Source organism: Canis lupus, chromosome 14 (assembly GCF_011100685.1).
Source record: "Canis lupus familiaris isolate Mischka breed German Shepherd chromosome 14, alternate assembly UU_Cfam_GSD_1.0, whole genome shotgun sequence".
Lineage (NCBI taxonomy): Eukaryota > Metazoa > Chordata > Mammalia > Carnivora > Canidae > Canis > Canis lupus.
In genome coordinates this window covers 2,983,390-2,998,865 of record NC_049235.1, presented here as the reverse complement: position 1 = coordinate 2,998,865, position 15,476 = coordinate 2,983,390, and the positions used below count along the sequence as shown (strand labels likewise).

General features: G+C 40.4%; 1 long non-coding RNA gene across 2 annotated transcripts; it reads left to right on the top strand.

Moving 5' to 3' along the window:
• Positions 1-942: 942 nt before the first annotated feature.
• Positions 943-14,762, top strand: LOC111098720. Of its 2 annotated transcripts, XR_005369283.1 has the most exons (4): positions 943-2,946; positions 3,153-3,299; positions 10,943-11,097; positions 14,703-14,762. It is a non-coding gene; the product is annotated as an uncharacterized LOC111098720 (long non-coding RNA). The 2 variants fall into 2 exon arrangements; XR_005369282.1 differs by having other exon boundaries at positions 943-3,299.
• Positions 14,763-15,476: the final 714 nt, after the last annotated feature.

Genomic DNA, 15,476 nt, shown 5'->3' with positions numbered 1-15,476 from the left:
TGAGGGGTACCTGGGTGGCTCAGTCAGTTGAGTGTCCCAACTCTTGGTTCCTGCTCAGGTCATGACGTCTGGGTCATGGGATCAATCCCCACATTGGGCCCCAGCCTCAGCATGGAGTCTGCTTGTCCCTCTCCCTTTGCTCTCTCCCTTCTCTCGCTCTCTCTCAAATAAATAAATATATAAAATCTCTAATATTTCCTGAAATTGCAGTACTTATAAGTTGTGGCAAAATTCTTGATCTAACCATGAGTTCTGCTAAATAAAGATTTTGCTTGGGCCAATAATTTTACCTAAACTCCATGTGCTTCTAATTGGGGTAAGTTCTTAAAAACTCAATCAATATATGATTCAGAAAGCCAAATAAAAGAAACAAAAGGAATAGTAAAGCCAAGGAAAGGCATTCTGTATCTCTATAGGTAGACCCAGGAGTGATTTCTGGTCCCAATATAGACACATTTTCAGCTTTAAAAGATCATGCCAAATTATCTTCCAAGTCAGCTGTACCAATTTGTAGTTTCTGTTGATATACTCCTTGTCCACACTTGCTATTTTCTGACTTTTCAGTGTCAGTCTGATGAATGTAATATGATCTATCACTCTGCTTTTAGGATGCATTACCCTAATTAGGGGTGAGATTGAGCATCCTTTCATATATAGGGGCCATTGGGTGTTTTTTTATTCATGAATTACTGCTCATGTCATCTGTTCTTTACAGTTGTCTTTTCCTTACTGATTTTAAGAGTTTTCTTTGGGGATCCCTGGGTGGCTCAGCGGTTTAGCTCCTGCCTTTGGCCCAGGGCGCAATTCTGGAGTCCCGGGATCGAGTCCCACGTCAGGCTCCCGGCATGGAGCCTGCTTCTCTCTCTGCCTGTGACACACTCTGCCTCTCTCTCTCTCTCACTCTATGTCTATCATAAATAAATAAATAAATCTTTAAAAAAAGTTTTCTTTATAAATGCTGATATTAATCAATTATCAGCTATATATGTTACAAATATGTTCTCCTTGTTTGTACCCTACTTTTTCTTCCTCCCTTCCTTGTTACTTTCCCCCAAAATATCTGTGGGTTTGGAATAAGAGGGGGATCTATCCATGTCAGTTCAGCCCATCACATTGTATAGAGATTCCCAGTAGACTCTTCCTCTTAAATTTTCCCATTCCTAGCTGCTTCAGCAGTCTTTCCTAGCGAACTTTTTGGAAAAATAGACAACTCACTTGACATATGAGTTATTTTCACTTTCAAATTGTGAACATACAGTAATTATTTTTTTATTTTTCCCACTGAGTACCATTTGGAATTAAACCAATTTCTAATATTCCTCCATAACCTTAGCTGACTGAACACATAATTTATGGGTAATTGCATAATTTATGTGCAACTTGACAGCTGCTATAATGCTTAGCGAATTTTAATAACATTAGAATTATTTGCCTAAATGGTATTCTGAGAGTCAAAATTTTCATTTTGTTCTGTTTTTCCTTCTCCAAAGCTCTTAATTCTGCATGAAATACAACATTAAGTCTACAAATATTCTTGCTTTCAGTTCTCAGGTTATATCGAAACTCTATTTCAGTGGTTTATAAATTCTCTAAGGAGAGAGACTCTGTTGATTTTGCTTCCCAATGTATTCCTTGTGCTGGAGCACCATACCTGGCACATAGTAGCTTCTTTAGAAAATACTTGCTTAAAATAAAATACTTGCTTAATGAATTATATGATGTATAAACCCACAAAAATTTGGCCATATATCTTTAAGAATCTAAAACTGTTCAGAGGCTGTGGACCAATAAATCTGTTTTGAGGCATGCATTCTAAGAAAGAGCTCTGATCAATGCAGGCAGATTTATATACAAGGATGTTTATGCAGTCACTACTGATAAATAACTTTGGAAGCATAAACATGAAATATTCAACAATAATGAATTTGTTCAAATAGTTATGGGACATACAAATAATAATGTCATGATGTCGTTAAAAATCACATTTTCAAAGCACATAAAAAACACATACAAAACAGTGTTAAGTAAATAACACAGAACCCGGAACCGAATTATTCAACATGATCCTAATTTTGGTATATGATATGCAGGCATAGAGAAAACCGGAAAGAAATAGACCAGTAGTTTTCAGTAGCTGTCTTTGAGGGGTGGGAATCACCCATATGTATGGCTACTGCATTAGACTGCAAACACCTTAAAATTAGTACCAAGTATTTTAGCTTGGTATTGCTATAGTTTAGCACTGCACTTGGGACTTGTGGTACTCAACAATTCATTAGAAAATGCCCTTAAAAACAGTATAAATACTTAATCCTTTATAGCCCATTATCAATAACTTGTCATTGGTCATGTATTCTAAAATTTCTTTTATCATCATATATTTCTGTTTGCAGACAGGTGGTTGGCGGGCCATGCCAGCCGCATCCACCACAGGCATTCTGGGGCCTGGAAATGGCAGAGGCTCAGAGGCACCAGCCCTCGAATGCCTGCAGGCTGCGACGACAAAGTGTTTTTGCAGAATTTATGACTTAGTTGTGTGAAAGGAACTCTGCATGCAGAGTGTGTGCATCTTTGATTTGAAATACAGGTATTTCCATTCACTTCTGGTGGGAGGTCATCAAACACGAGGCACTAAGCGTGCTGAGCCTGCCATGGCTTCCATAAATTATCTATGGTGATTGCATTTTGGCTACTTAAGGATGATTTGGAGTTTTGGGCTGTATGTTGTCATTAAGAAATATTCTGATCTCATCACATTACCCAGTTGATTGCTGTTGAACAAGAAATGCAGCAAGACTGGAAGGCAAACCAAAGAAAGGCTTTTGTTTGGAGCCTGAGAACTGCAGTTTGGGAGAGACTGAGGAGCAGGAATGAAAAATCTGTTCCAAAGCAAGGAGAAAAGAGGCGGGCTTACAAAGGCAAAGAGGAGGCTCCCTGTAAAGCCACGTAAGTTGTTTGTCAAGAATTGTGATTGGTGTTGACAAGCTGAAGCTATTCTCACCTGCACGTGGTTGGTTGCTAAGGGCTATCACTAAGCAAAAAGTCTGTGTTCTAAGAAGAAAGAAGTTCATTTCTTGACACGGCAGCATTGCCACTGGTGCTCCAAGATGCTTGGCAACGACCTATATTTTCAAGTTTATCTTTTCTTTCAGGTGGGGATGTACATCAGCTCTGCTTCCTCGATGGCCTCCTGGCTCCATTTGGAATCAGTCTCTCAGCAGCACCGACTCTGTGTTGATATTTTCTTTCACGTCGCTAAGATCTGATCCTGTGTGGAAAGTGTGAGACTCTCAGTGCTGGTTAGTTGTGGGGTCTGCTTCCTCAAGTGCCTTCCTGGGCTTTTCAGTTCTAGATCACAGGTCCTCCTGGCACCAATGAGGAGGACTTCGGGAAAGTAGGAAGTGTCCTCAATGGGGGGCGGGGAGAGGTGCTCCAAAAGAAGTGGGATAGATCTCAGAAAAGATCTAAAGTGCCCATAGCTATGCAGGAAGGAGAAATCCTCCTTCAGGGGCCAGAGTCAAGTATAGGTGCAGCAGCCGAAGCCGAGGGGCCTCCAGCCCAGCATGGGCACCAGCTATACCCTGTTCTGACCCAAGTGGTGGTAGGTGTGAGTCCTCTAGGAAGCTATGATAGTACAAGCACACAGAAGCCTCTCACCAAGCCCCCATCCCTTCTCCACCCAAGGTAGGTGAAGCAAGCTCTACACTTGCCTCTGCCTTCCCATTATTCTCCTTCCTTGAAGACTTTTATGTGGTTCTAGTTGCCTGTCCAGGCCCTGCACCCCCCACCTGAGGGAAGCTGGGCATTTGGGCCACGGAAACACTGAGAGCAACATAGCCAAGGGGAAACCAAGACAGTATTTCCAGAGCAGGATTAGAGCTGCAGGGTCACCAGGCTTTGGAAACCCCAACACCCAAGGGCAAACAGATATCAGAACCCCTCATCCTCTTTCTAGATATCATAGAAGCTCCCGGGGTCTTTGTTCTACCCCAGGGAGATGTGGGAGCCAGCACCCCAGTGGAGAATGAGACCCCCGCCAGCCCGATCAGATGGGGGCTGGGGATCGGTTCTTTGCGACCGTTTTCTTGCTAGCAGTTCTATGTGACCGTGCTTTCACAATCCCGTTGCAGTTTAGCATTCACACCATTACACTCACTGCTAGAGTTGCAAGGAGTGTGGTTTTCAGGCCCTGATAACCAAGTCAGGCTTCCCAAAAAAGATGTCAGGGAAGAAACCCAAGTCCTATCAACCAACATTTGATCCCAACAAGGCAAGAAGCCTTTTGTCTTCTAGCACGTGACAGCAAAGTGCTGATCGTCTCACTGGCAAAATACCTTCTGTCACTGTCAGCTGCCAGCGTTTTCTGTCGCCCCCAAATGCCATCCATGGTTATGTATTCTACCCACCATGCCCCTCTTTACATAATTAACAGCCTTCTGCAGTGGTTAATGGATGAGGGAAAAGCTCTCTAAGGGGTTGATCTTAATTTATCCCCTGTCTCCTACAGGAAGACACGTGCTTCTGTGCCAAAAGTAGACATGACATGATGGGGAATTTACACATGGCCTTTATGGGGTAATTTACTGGCAAACTTGGGTGTATATTATTGTAAACTGCTGCATCCCGGGTGATTACAAGATTAAGAAAGAAGGAGTGAATTGCTAATCTTGTCAGTCCAACTGTTTTCTTCCTTGATAACATTTGTGTTATTACACTGGGTGATGAAAGATTGTAATTGGCTGTTGACACTGATTGAAGGAAGGAGACGTTGCTTTGTTTTGTTTTAAAAGGAGAATTAATTAGCTTGGTGAGGGAGGTAACGCGATTCAAATCTGCGGCTCTCCTCACAGCTGCAAAACAGAAGTGAACTGTCAAAGAGTGTTTTCATCTCTTTCTTCCCCACCTGTTTCTCTCCCTTTGATGACATCTTTTCCTAGATTTAACACATTTAAGATGCGCCCGCCAAAGAAAGCGGGTGGGGGCCGGGGGCCAGGGAGCCTTCAGGAGAAAGAGAGAGAAAATGTTGCTTTCAGGATTCACACCAGAAACGCTGCAAATGTGTGTGTTCATTTGCATGTGTTTAAGCAGTGTTGGAGGAAGATGCCAGAGACGGATGAAGCCAGGCCAACTCTGTGTCACTCAAGTTGGCCTAGACCGGTAACCAACACCTGAGATGGGCCACCCATGTGGTAGCCAGAAGAGAAGGTTCTAGGTAAATCGACACACCAGCGTTTGCCTGGTTTGGTCTCGAGATGTTGGAGTGCTTGAGCAATGAAATCCTGCTGTCCTGCAAGATGCCCTATCTGCTTGAACCAGATGCATGTACCTGGTCCCTTTCTGCCCCCAGAGAGAAAACACAGGGCCAAGAACTGGGATAGACAGGGAAGTGGATTCATACCCTCACCCTTCCCCAAACCCACCTGCAAAATGTTTCTTGTTCCCTGCATGGGCTGCTGGCCTAGGAGCCTGAGATCCCAAGGAAGGAATGCTTTTACCAAGGGATGTGTCAAATGTTTTTGGGGGAGGAAGAAGGTGAGACCGCCGCCTGGTCCTTGTTGGCTCCTTCCATCCCTGGGGCCACAGGCAAAGGAGAGGATCGTGGTCACTATGAGGGGGAATTTGGAACTCGTCCTGGTCCTTACATGTCCAGAGGCTCAAGTTCATGGAAGGCGGCACCACCGGTACAGGTAGGAGAGGTGCCAGGCACTTGAGGATCGAAGGTTGGGGTCATTCCACGAGGCAAAGCCCCTTGAGGAGCTGAGGGGCAGACAGAGGGCAGAGGGAACACGGCATGCAAGGCCAACTAAGAAAGTTGTTAACACCAACTATGGCCTCACAGACAACTGCTACAATGCATTGTTATGAATGGATTAGTGCATTGACATTAGCAAATTAATTTTATTAGCAGTGACAGATCCCTACCCCTTTGCATTTTCCGTAAGACATATGACAGTTGGCTTAATTTTTGGTTTCAGGTTACAGGATAGCAAAGGGAATTGTGACTGAAAAGGGTGGCGTGTTTGGATGAGGTGACCTATCACATTAGGCAGAAGCATGCTGCTTCACTCCACTGTTTGGACGTTAGATATTATTTAATAGTCCAGCCTCGGGCCCGACTATGCTGGCCTGCCCCTGTAATTCTAATCTCTCCCCCGTGGCAGAGGGTTTGGGAGTCTTGCAATGTACATTCCCCAGAATATTCACCAGCAGTAATGGGGGACAGTTTCCTCAAACAACATGTACTTGGTGTGACATGGGAGGCAGAAATGAGAGGCATATAATTGATCCTCTGGCAACAGCGGGCAGACAAGAGGGCTTTTGCAGATGTGTCATTGTATAATGGCTTCTAGATGCTTTCCTTGAGGACTTCCTCGAGTGGCTGAACTAGTCCCACTAGTGGCCTACCTCCTGTGAAAAATAAGCCATTAGATTAGGTTACAGTGGTCTGGGTCTCCATTACACACAGTTAAGCCTAATCCTGATAACACTTGTATAAAAGGGATGACAGGTTTTCATTTTCTGATACAATTACATATGCAAACATATTTACAGAGACCAATATTTTCTAGAATCAAAATTTGAGCAATACTGTAACATTGATTCTTGTGTGAAAGAGGGATATTGGACAATCCAGTGGATAATGGATGGTGCATTAAACTCCATTTGTGCCAGATAGTGAATTATTGAAAATGAAAACTCTTGTAATGATCCTTGTAAAATGGTTGAAGGTTTATGATCAAAGTATAATTCAGGGATGGCATGTATCCAGGTAGATGAGATAACATAATTTAAATGCTTTCTGAGATGGGCCTTGGAGAAACTAGAAGAATGGTTAATGCGTACATTAAACATTCTGTAAATTACAGCTACTTAAGCAAATTGTTGATAAAGGCTTTGTGATTTAATTACCTAAGTTTCCATCTTGTGTATTTGATCTTCTTGATTAACCCAGAAGCCATGGGTTAAGCCATGGATTCAGATACCAGGAATACTGGGTACATTTGGATGTGTGAACATTTAAGAACCAGCCCTGTTTCAGGGTGCTGTTTTGCTATTAACTTCCTGGGTTTTATATTCTTGCTTGCATTACAGAACAGATCATAAGTTCTCAGAGAAAAGGTAGAAAATAAGTTGTGAATTCAAAGACGCATGTTAACATCATGGCGAAAAAAACAATTCAAGACTAATCACTGACTTTTAGCATATAGAGATCTACACCAAACGGTCTCTGAGATTTTAGTGCTGGCACAACACTGTGATTAAGACTGTAGATTCTGGAATCAGTCTACATGGGTTCAAATACCAGCTCCACTGCTTATGATTAACTGGGCCATTAGTTCCTCTGTGCCTCAGTTTCCTGGCCTGTGAAACTAAGATAATTTTCTAACTTCAATGACTTTTCATGAGGATTAGGTGGAGCACAGTGCCTCATACATGGTAAATATAGGTTTACTATTAGTACCATGTCACCTCATTTAATTGCTGGGATGAAATCCATTCTCGTAACCACATTAAAGACTCCAGGAAATTGATGCTTGGCCTTCATGAAAGGAATATGTTCATGCAGTAAACTTCATTTGAAGCTATTATGGGAAATAATAAAACTCTAATAATTTTCACCAGAAGCTCCCTTAGCTTCAGAGTGCATCTGTGTACCAGAGTCACGTGCAATAATGAAGCCAGATGCTAAATTTTTGACATGCTGATTAAGAAAAAATCAGACATGAACATAACTTAATTTTAATGATGGGATGATTTTATTAAGTTAATTTGCAGATAAAGAACATCACTGAAAAACTCTCAACAAGTACTTGCATGGCCAGATGTGCTTTCTTTTTCTTTGAAGAAGTTTTGACATTAATATACACTCAATTCATTGATCTGTGCTTATCTTTGATGGTTGCTTGAATGACGAATAGAAGCCAGGGACAAAGAAATTGGATCTTTTCTGTCTTCCACCTATATGCTCGAGCCCTTATTAATGAGAGAAATCTCAGGCTGAGACACTGCTGTGTTATCTGCAATTACACTTCCATACGCTGGGGTCACAAGCTGCTCTGGAGAAGACTGCTCCACGGGGGAGATAGAAAATTTGCTAAGGCATTGAACTAAACCATGATGTAGTCTCCTGGAGGGTTCTCTACGTTTTGGAGGCTTGCAGTTCACATTGTAGAATTCCCCGTCCTCCGTTCCCGTATGACTTGAGTGTGAAGGGGCTTCAGAAGCAGCCAAGGTCGGTCCAGCATAGGCTCAGGGCCAGTTGGGAACATCAAGCCTCATCCTTCCAATACAGTTGTGCTGTGACTTTTTAAAGAGATGAATTTTACTTATCCTATATTTAAATACAAAATCTCCCATTTGTTTTTTTCTTTCGGTGTCCTGGATCTACGGGCTACTGGATAACATTAAACATAGATTAGGTGTAGCCAACTGCTTGGAAAGACGCTTTCATATTAAGATTTATGTAAAAGCAACAGACTGGAGATAAAGAGAACTGGCCATTGCAGTATTACCAAAAAAATCAACATGTTTTTATTAAAGAAGATTTGAGATTGGCTATAGCAACTTACTGCCTGAGCCTCTAAAACCTCCAAAAGTAGATGGATCTTCCTTAAATTTCTAAGGTAGAAACAGACTTGTATGTAGCCTGAGAAGTGGGTTACGATTGATCCAGCTGCTAGGCATTAGGAAGACAGGTTGCTTATGATGTTTGTAGTGAAAGGCACTACCGCCACTATCCAAGGCGAAAATTGGAGAGCTTTTGAAACAGTACACGAGCACTTGAAAGGTAATGGTGATGGGAAACACCTGCAAGAAATTTATCACTTTTATTAAGAAACAATGTACAGATTCAAGATAAAAACCAGGTGTCTGATAAGTTGTTTCAGAAGGTAGAAAATTACTCTTCATGAGAAATCATGGTAAAAAGACCCATTCGGTTTGGCAAAACAGTTTATTACAAAATTTCCCTTTCCTCAGATAACTCAGAAGGCTGAAAATCAGTGTTGGTATTTATAAGCTTGAAATCTGAATATGAACTCATGTCTTTAGCTGGCCTACTACACACCCTACTGCTCTGCAGCCTTCTCCTCCCCCAATCTTTGTTCTTAAAGTATGATACTGAAGGAAGAGCAAAGAGGCTGGAAAAATCAGACTCCCCTGTGCCTTCCCACCTCTCCTCCACAGAATTCGTTCAGAAGTCCCACTTTATAAATCATCCCTTTTATTGGAGGATGAGGCCATTCTCTAGATGAGAGCAACTAGCACAGAAATGATCTGTGCTTGCAAGTGATGCATAGACGTTTTCATTGTGCTGAGGAACCACCACTGCTTCTCCCCTTGGTTCACGGGCATCTTCTCACATGTCAAAAGATATAAATAATTCAAGAAGCCAACAAATTATTACATTTTTTTTCTTAAAAGGTATGGGTCTTCTTTTAAATGGAGACCAAGCTTCCCCCCACCCCCACCCCGCCAACCTCTGGTACACTTGCAGCCTGCCTTCCTTGATTCAAACTGAGGATTATTTGGTGGAATGGCTAGCAATATAATTAGGTAAATCTCAGAGGAGGTGTCTCAAAATGGTACTGAGAATAGACAGACAATGAACTCCAGGCATCAGCCAATACCAGCTCTGAAGATGTAAGCTTCACCCTGGGCAGCCTACTTCAAAAACTGGAGAGTCTTTAATGCTACCCTGAGAGACAGCTTCCTGCACCAAGCATCAAAAGACACAAGGTGCTAAATACAGAATGCTCTTCCCCCCGCAACACCACCGGCAATCAGAGAGCAATCTCTTGCGTGTGTCCTCCATTCCTTCTCAGAAATGTTAGAAGTCTTGTAAATGAGTCTCAGAAATGTTTCCTCTTATTGTTTCCTTCCCAAACAGCTAATGGAGAGCGGGGACAGGTATCAGGAACCAATAAAAAGTTTCTCAGAAACTTGATGGAGTAAGAAATCTGGGAAAAAGTTCACTTGTTCCATTAATGCAAGTCAGACACTGGGCTGGGGCTGGGGCTGGCACTACAGCACCGAGTAAGACTGGTCCCTGGTGCCTCCTTTCTCTGCAGTGTCTATTGGCAGGAAGCTGCTGGAAAGAGAGCACAATACAGTCTCCACCCTAGCTTGGTACATAATGAACATATTCCAACACTTATGACCACTTTTTACTTACAAATATTGTTCATACTCATGTTGAAACATCGATCAATAATAAGGTATTAATGGATTTTATCTACACTGACAGTTGTTTCAACCTAAGAATGAACACACCGGTGAGATCTACTTTTCAGAATAAAGCTATTGAGACCAAAATGCTTTGTTCCTCAAAGGGCAGAATTACTCATGATTCTATTTACTCCAGGCTGAAGAGAAACAAACTACAATAATGTAGGATCTTGATTTCTAACCTACATGATAGAGATCTTTTCAATGTGTATCTGTGCATTTGCCCAGATCTTTGCCACGTTCCTCTGCAGGGGCCAAGGGCAGGCCGCCCATAACGTAGCACAATGGCATAGTCATTATTTTGAATTGAAGCTACTTGGGGAACCATAGGTCCAAGGACACTCAGACCCTCTCCTATCCTCCTGAAGCAGAAAATAAATCTCCCATATGAAAGGTACTCTCTCTGTATTAAGAGCTAAAAAGATATCCTCATTACCAGAGAAAAGGATTTTGAAGCCAAGAAAGCTATGGAAACAAACTTTGTTACTTTTCCTTTACTAATCTACTACCTCAGCCCAAATTCCACTTAGAATTCCCTAATAAAACTCCCAAATATCCATTTTCTTTATGCTGTCAATTTCTCACAGATTTACTGTCTCTGTCTAAAATGCACAAAAACTCCCCACCTTGCTTATTAATTCACATCTCAGTTTCATTATTGGGTCTGTGTGCACAAAATAAGATGTTAGTTTCTCCTGTTAATTTTCTCCTATAGATTTTGTAGTCCAGCCAGAAGAACCTTGGAAAGAAGAAAAATATCGTCCTCATCTTCAATTGGCCTAGTTGGCAGGTTACACTTCCACTGGATATTTGCCGTGAAAGTTCTGCAGCTTTGAGATCTTGGGACATCGGACAGATAGCTGGTAGAAGGTGAGATTTCTTACCACACCAGCTCCCAGAATCTCTGTCTACAGAGTCCAGTGGAGTGAGAGTGGTGACAACCTTAATTTCTCTAAATTTAGATTAGGAGAAAATATTGTGGAACTGGTTCCTTGGGCTCGCTACTCTTGGTTTTACGGATTTATTTCCTCCAAGAGATTGTCACTCTTTTCCTTTGTATCTTTTGTGTCATCATAGAAAGGAATTACCAAACCTTGAGGAAGGTCCATACTGTTTTCTGCTGTGGCTGCACCAATTTACATTCCCACCAACAGTGCATGAGAGTTCCCTTTTCCCCACATCCTAACACTTTTTGTCTTTTTTATTTTAGCATTCTAGCAGGTCTAAGGTGATATTTCAGTTTTGCATTTTCTTTATGATTAGTGAGGTTGTGCATCTTTTCACGTATCTGTTGGCCATCTGAATGTCTTCTTTGGAAAAAACCGTTCAAGTCCTCTGCCCATTTTTACATTAGATTTTTTGGCGCGCGCGCGCGTGTGTACGTGTGTGTGTGTGTACGTAGAGTTGTATAATGAGCTCTTTATATATTTTCGATATTCATCCCTTATCAGGTATATCATTTGCAAATATCTTCTCCTATTCAGTAGGTTGAACTTTTTGTTTTATTGATGGTTTCCTTCACTATACAGAAGCTTTTGAAGCTTTTTATTTTGATAAATAAAAATTAATTTTAATTTTGTTTTTGTTTCCCTTGCCTGGGGAGTCAGATCTAGAAAAAATGTTGTTAAGGCCAACATCTAAGAGATTACTGTCTTAATATTTTAAGGAGTTTTACTGCTTTGGGTCTCATAATTAAGGCTTCCAAACCATTTTGAGTTTATTTTTGTGTATGGTGTAAGGATTTGTCCAGTTTCATTCTTTTGTATATACCTGTCCAGTCTTCCCAACACCGTTTACTGAAGAGACTGTCACTTCCCCATTGTATATCCTTGCCTCCTCTCTTTTAATTGACCATATATGCATGGGTTTATTTCTGGGCTCTCTATTCTGTTCCAATGATCTGTGTCTACTTTTGTGTCAGTAGCATATTGTTTTGATTACTCCATCTTTGTAGTGTATCTTGAGTTTGGGATTGTGATACCACCAGGTTTGTTCTTTCTCAAGATTGCTGTGGTTATTTGGGGTTTTGTGTGGTTCCATACAAATTTAACTGTTATTTGTTCCAGTTCTGTGAAAAATGTTATTGATATTTTGATGAGGATTGCATTAAATCTATATACTGCTTTGGGTAGTATGGACGTTTTAACAATATTAGTTCTTCCATTTTACGAGCATGGAATATCTTTCCATTTGCTGTGTCATCTTTCATTTTTTTCAATATTCTATAGTTTTAGAGTACTAGTTGAGGTATTTTATTCCTTTTGGTACAATTATAGGTAGGATTGTTTTCTTTCTCTTTTTGCTATTTATTAGTGTACAGAAATGAAAGATTCCTGTATATTAGTTTTATATCCTGAGACATAAATGAATTCATTTATCAGTTCTAATGGTTTTTTTGGTGGAATCTTTAGGGTTTCTATATATTGTCTTCTCCAAATACTGAAAGTTTTACTTCTTCCTTACCAATCTGGATGCTTATGTCTTTTTCTTGTCTGATTGCTGTGGCTAGGACTTCCAGTATTATGTTGAATAAAAGTGGCTAGAGCAGACTGACATTCTTGTCTTGTCTCAGGTTTTAGAGGAAAACCTGTTAGCTGAAAGCTTTTCCTCATTGGGTATGTCAGTTATGTTTGTCATAATAGCCTTTGATATGCTGAGATAGATTTCCTCTAAACCCCTTTGTTAAATATTGTCAAATGCTTTTTCTGAATCTCTTGAGATGGTTATATGATTTTTATCCTTCATTTAAAAAAAAAAAGATTAGAGAGAATGCAAGCAATGGGATGGGCAGAGGAAGGCAGAGAATCCCCAACAGATTCCCCACTAAGCATGGAACCCTCAACACAGTGCTCAATCCCAGGACCCCAAGATCATGACGTGAGCAAAAATTAAGAGTCAGACACTTAACCAACTGAGCTACCAAGGTGCCCCATCCTTCATTTTGTTGATGTGATGTAACACATTGATTGATTTGCAAATATTGAACCATACTTGCATCCCTAGAGTAAATCCCATATGATAATGAATGACTCTTTTAATGTATTGTTGGATTCAGTTTAATATTTTGTTAAGGATTTTTCAATCTGTGTTTATCAGAGACATTCGCCTATAGTTGTAGCGTCTTTGATTTTGTTATGAAGGTGATGCTGGCCTTTAAAATGAATTTGTAAGATTTCCTTCCTATTTTTAAGAATAGTTTGACAAAACAAGATTAACCCCTATTTACTTATTTTTAGGATTTGTTTATTTTATAGAGTATGCAAGTGGCAGTGAGGCAGTGTGAGAGGGAGAGAAGCAGACTCCCTGCTGAGCAGAGAGCCTGATGCAGGGCTTGACCCGAGGACCCCAAGATCATGACTTAAGTGGAAACCAAGAATTGGAGCTTAAACGACTGAGCCACCCAGATCTCTTAACTCTTCTTTAAATGTTTGACAGAATTCATCTGTGAAGACATCAGTTCCTAGACTTTTTTTTTTAAAGATTTAATTTATTTATTCATGAGAGACACAGAGGGAGGCAGAGAGAGAAGCAGGCGTTTGAGGATTTTTTTGATTATTCATTCAGTTTCACTACCAGTAACTGGCCCGTTCAGATTTTTTATTTCTTCCTGATTCATTTTTTGGAAGATTGTATACATCTAGGAATTTATACAGATTGCCCAATTTGTTGGCATATATTTTTTGTACGCTCTTATAATCCTTTGTAGTGTTGTGATGTCAGTTGTTACTTCTTTTGTCCTTTTGCTTATCAATTATGTTTAGCTTTTCAAAGAACCAGCTCTTGGTTTCCTTGATCTTTTTTTTTTTTACTGTTTCACTTATTTCCACTCTTTTATTATTTCCTTCATTCTACTAATTTTGGGCTTTGTTAATATTCTTTTTCTAATTCCTTTATATGTTGTTAAATTATTTGAAATTTTTGTTTCTTGAGGTAGGCCTCTAATGCTATACATTTCCCTCTTAGAAGTGTTTTATTGTGTCCCAAAGATTTTGGACTGTTATGTTTTCATTTTCATTTGTCTCCATTTTTTCATTTCATTTTTTATTTATTCATTGACCCACTGGTTAGTAACATGTTTAGGTTTCATGTGCTTGTTTTTTTCCATCCTTGTAATTTCTAGTTTCATACTGTTGTGGTCAGAAAAGATGCTTGATAGGATTTCAATCTCCTTAAATTTATTGAGACTTGTTTGGTGGCCTAACATGTGATCCATTCTGGAGAATGTTTTACGTGTACTTAAAAAGAAGGTGTATTCTGTTGTTTCTAGATGGAATGTTCTGTATGTATGTATAAAGTCCATCTGGTCTAGTGGGTCATTTAAGGCCACGGTTTCCTTATTTCCTGTCTGGATGATCTATTTACTCCCTTCACTTTACTCTGTAAATAGTCTGAAGTATGTCTCTTATAAGCAACATACAGATGGATCTGGCCCTTTTATTCATTCTGTCACCCTATGTCTTTTTTTTTTTTTTAAGATTTTATTCATTTGAGAGAGAGAGAGAACACAAGTAGAGGGAGGAGCAGAGAGGAAGGAGAGTGACAAGCAGACTCTGCTGAGCACAGAGCCTGATGCAGGATTGATTCCAGGACTCCAAGACCATGACCTGAACTGAAGGCAGATGCTTAATAGACTGAGCTATTCAGGTACCCCCTTTTATCTATCTATCATCTATCTATCTATCTATCTATCTATCTATCTATCTATCTATCATCTATCATCAATCATCTATTTTTTATCTATTTATTTTTTTAATAAATTAATTTTTTTATTGGCGTTCAATTTACCAACATACAGAATAACACCCAGTGCTCATCCCATCAAGTGTCCCCCTCAGTGCCCGTCACCCATTCACCCCCACTCCTCACCCTCCTCCCCTTCCACCACCCCTAGTTCGTTTCCCAGAGTTAGGAGTCTTTATGTTCTGTCTCCCTTTCTGATATTTCCCACACATTTCTTTTCCCTTCCCTTATATTCCCTTTCACTATTATTTATATTCCCCAAACGAATGAGAACATACACTGTTTGTCCTTCTCCGATTGACTTACTTCACTCAGCATAATACCCTCCAGTTCCATCTACGTTGAAGCAAATGGTGGGTATTTGTCGTTTCTAATGGCTGAGTAATATTCCATTGTATACATAAACCACATCTTCTTTATCCATTCATCTTTCCATGGACACCGAGGCTCCTTCCACAGTTTGGCTATTGTGGACATTGCTGCTAGAAACATCGGGTGCAGGTGTCCTG